We start from the raw sequence: 4,074 nt of genomic DNA, 5'->3' as shown, positions 1-4,074 counted from the left end.
AGAACTTAATGTGATCATAGGTGTGTTAATCCGAAGAGATTCCGATTGATATTCATATGGGATCGTAGGGTTAGTCACCGAAAGATTGGGGCTAATCTACTCACGAGGTCTCTAGGTCTCAATTATCATCAATGCATCTTTAACTCATCCTAGTTCGGGACTTAATGACAACCCTAGGTGGATTCCTTGTCCAAATACTCCCTTCTCATGCTTGATACTCCCTTGTTTGTTTTCATCCATGTGCTAGTTACCCAACCATAGATTAGTTAGTTTATTTTATTTTATTTCATTCATTCTTCATACTAAGAATTGTAGGCTAGATAATAGATGAAGAGTGAGTAATAATACTTCCTTAGCCCCGTGGAATACTACGACCCTTGTGTCACTCACAGGGTATTACTTGGGAATCCCGTACACTTGCGTTCAATCGACCAAGACACATACCCCTGTGTGCTCTCAGGATAGCATCTGCTTGTCTCTAAACGCATCCACATCCGCGTGTGGAAATTACCCACGCCCGTGTGCCCGACCCAAAGGGGTGCCCACTCGCCCCTGTGGCCTCTCTGTCCTCCCGAGAATTTGGCTAAGTGTTCCACACGCCCTTGTGGAAATTCCACATGGGCATGTGGATGCCTCGCTGTGGGTATCTCGCAGGGCACTCAAACGCCGCTGTTTGCTCTCGGGATGGAGGAGAAGTCTCTCTAGAGTTTCACATGGGCGTGTGGAAATTTCCCACACCCGTGTGGAGTTCACAGTGTCATCCACAGGGGCATACACATGCCCCTGTGTGCTCTTGGGATAGAGTCTGAGAACCCCGCAGAGATCCACAAGCCCCTGTGGAAATTACCCACGGGCGTGTGACCGTCACAAGGTTACTCACAGGGGCAGACGCACGCTCCTGTGTCTTCTCGGGATGGAGAAGTCGAGCTTTGAACAGAAACACATGTCCATGTGAAAATTTCACATGGCCGTGTGTCTTCTTTGGATGACTTAGAAAAGAAATTACAAACTTTACAGTAAAATTTCTGCACACTCATACACACATAGAGCCTGCGTATACTATGAAAAACTGACCAAAAAATCATGGAAACATGCTCAAACAGCCTAAAAATTTTGCCAATCATAATAAAACACACTAAAATACCAACAATCCACGAGAAAAACACATCAATAGCATGTACAAATCAAGACACCAACACTAAAGCTCTTATTCATGCAAAACTAAAACTAAGATCTAGAAAAACAGTTTAGACTTGGGTTGCCTCCAAGGAAGTGCTTGTTTAACGTCACTAAGCTTATCGTACCTGATCTTACCTCATGGGGGCTCATAGATGAAGGTTGCCTCTTACCTACAACTTGGAAGCACGATGCACATAATTGTTTCAAGGTAGAGGGAGAGTTATCAAGCTTGTTACCACACAAGGATCCGTCACCCTTACTCCATGTATGCACATCCCCACTAGCATTGGGGTGCTTCTTGTGACGTCCTCTTGCTCACTTCATCTTTTGGACCATCCTATTCATGATCCCCGGGGCAGGTTGCAACTTGTCCTCTAGACCAAGTAATAAGACTTCTTCATTCTCCACTTCTTGATTTAGCAAACCCTCAAATGGGTTTGGACACATCTTTTTCTTTACATATTCATCAACGAACTCATCAGTGGTGTCAAGAAAATATAGAGTATCGTTAAAGTCAAGAGAATGCCGCGTGGCCTCGGCGAGACGGTATGTCAATTTGTCATCACCAACTCTAAGTGTCAACTCCCTACTGTCCATGTCAATAAGAGCCTTGGAAGTGTGAAAGAATGACCTCCCAAGTATCAATAGAAACTTGGCATCCTCATCAACATCCAACACCACAAAGTCCACATGAAATATGTACTTGTCAACTTTCATAAGTACGCCTTCAATAATGCTCCTCGGATGTCTAACTGTTCGGTCAGCCAATTGAATTGTCATCCGAGTGGGCCTAGGCTCTCCTAAGCCTAGGTTTTGAAAGAAAGTATAAGGCATGACGTTGATGCTAGCCACTGAATCTACCAATGTCTTCTCGTCACCCAAACTACCAATGTCGTACAGAATGATGAAGCTTTCGAGGTCTTTCTTCTTATTCGGCATATTCTTTTGCAACACCGCCGAACATAAAGTATCTAAGATCACAGATGTGCTATCCTCCAACTTCCTCTTGTTGGTCAAGAGGTCCTTGAGAAACTTTGCATAGTGAGGCATTTGAGACAACGCCTCCACAAATGGGATGCTGATGTACAACTGCTTGAATAAACCCAAGAACTTCTTATATTGCTCATCATTTTGGTTGTTCCTCAATCCTGAAGGATAAGGAATTCATGGCTTATAAGATGGGGATGCCACCTCTTTCTCTTTGGCTCTCTCCTCAACCTCCACAACCTCGAGTGTCTCAATATTGGTCTTCTCACTAGGGAGCCTACTCTAAACTTCACGACCACTTCTCAAAGTGATTGCCTTCACAAGTTCTCTTGGGTTTATGTCCGTGTTGCTAAGAAAACTCCCTTGAGGTCTTTCCGAAGGTGACTTCGCAATTTGGCCCACTTGATTCTCTAAGTTATGCAATGATGCGGTGTGGTTATGAAGTGTGGCTTCAACCGATGGAAATCTTGTATCTGACGATTGAATAAACTTGGTCAAAGCCTTCTCTAAATCGGTCATCCGATTCTCCAACCCTGAAACTCTATTCTCCATGTTCGGGGCTTGTTGTTGTTGTTGTTGTTGGAAACCCAATGGTGCTATAGCCTTCTGTTGCCCTTGATTACTACAAGAAAGGTATGGGTGTCTCCAACACCCTGGGTTGTAGGTATTGCTATATGGATTACCTTGACCTCTCATTGCATTACCTACAAAATCAACCTATTCCAAGGAAGTGGTATCACCAATTAAAATAGGGCAATCAGATGGCGCATGTCCTTCCCCACACCCAGTGCAACTCATTATAGCCGCCACTCTAGGAGAAGTTAGAGTGTCTAACTTCTTGCTCAATGACTCAACTTGGGCCGCCAATAATGCGACTGCATCAATCTCATGAAGTCCGGCCACCTTTTTTTGGTCCCGTGTGTTCCACTGATAACTATTCATAGCCATTTCTTGAATCAGATGTTGGGCTTCTTGAGGGGTCTTGCTTCCTAAGGTACCTCCTGCTGTAGCATCAAGCAACTGCTTTGTGCTTGGTTCAAACCATTGTAGAAAGTCTAAATAATCATCCACTTGGGGATCCCATGCTATGGACATTTCCGCAGTAGCTCCTTGAACCTATCCCATGTCTCAAAAAGAGACTCCAATTCCATTTGCACAAATAAAGATATCTCATTCCTAAGCTTCGTAGATTTTCTGAGAGGGAAATATCGGGCAAGAAAAGCTTCTACCATCTCCTCCCATGTAGTGATTGATGCTCTAGGTAATGAATATAGCCATTGCTTCGCTTTTTCTTTTAAGCAAAATGGGAAAGCTCTCAACTTGATAGCATCATCTATTACTCCATTAATCTTGAACATGTCACACACTTCCAAGAAGTTCTCAATATCATTGTTTGGATTCTGATTGGCCAAACCATTAAACTGTGCTGACTACTGTCACATCTCGATGAAGCCTGATAAGTGCCTAAATATATCATTTTTACTCCTACAATCCATGAGCATTCTCATGCAATTTATATTATCTTTTGATGTCGATTTGTGCATTTGATGTGTTTATTTGAATTTAGGCATCGAAAGACCGTATTTGAGAAGATAAACAATTATGAAGCCATTTCGGAAAAGACTAATGAAGAAATGAAGTGCAAATGAACTCCGAGCACAAAACAGGCTAAAGAAATAGTCTGTGTGGGCTATGCATAGGCCGCACAGAGGCTGCACAGCACAGCGAGAAGGCTGTGTAGCTAGTGTGCGGGCCACAGAGTGGCCACACAGCACAAGCAGAAGCCTATGCAGCCTGTTGTGCTGCCCGCACACCTAGCCACATAGGTTGGCCAGAAGGCTGTGCGAGCTTATGTGCGCCCCCACACAGCCCGCACAGACTTGGGTTTTCTCTCATTTTGAGCTATGC

General features: G+C 43.9%; 1 non-coding gene across 1 annotated transcript; it reads left to right on the top strand.

Annotated features, from left to right (window-relative positions):
• The first annotated feature begins 3,243 nt into the window (after positions 1 to 3,243).
• On the top strand, positions 3,244 to 3,350 carry LOC120259620. The gene has a single exon (XR_005536177.1). It is a non-coding gene; the product is annotated as a small nucleolar RNA R71 (small nucleolar RNA).
• The last annotated feature ends 724 nt before the right edge of the window (positions 3,351 to 4,074 follow it).

This window comes from Dioscorea cayenensis, chromosome 4 (assembly GCF_009730915.1).
Source record: "Dioscorea cayenensis subsp. rotundata cultivar TDr96_F1 chromosome 4, TDr96_F1_v2_PseudoChromosome.rev07_lg8_w22 25.fasta, whole genome shotgun sequence".
Taxonomy (NCBI): Eukaryota; Viridiplantae; Streptophyta; class Magnoliopsida; order Dioscoreales; family Dioscoreaceae; genus Dioscorea; species Dioscorea cayenensis.
Note: the sequence above shows the minus strand (reverse complement) of the source record. Positions and strands in the feature narration are given on the sequence as shown.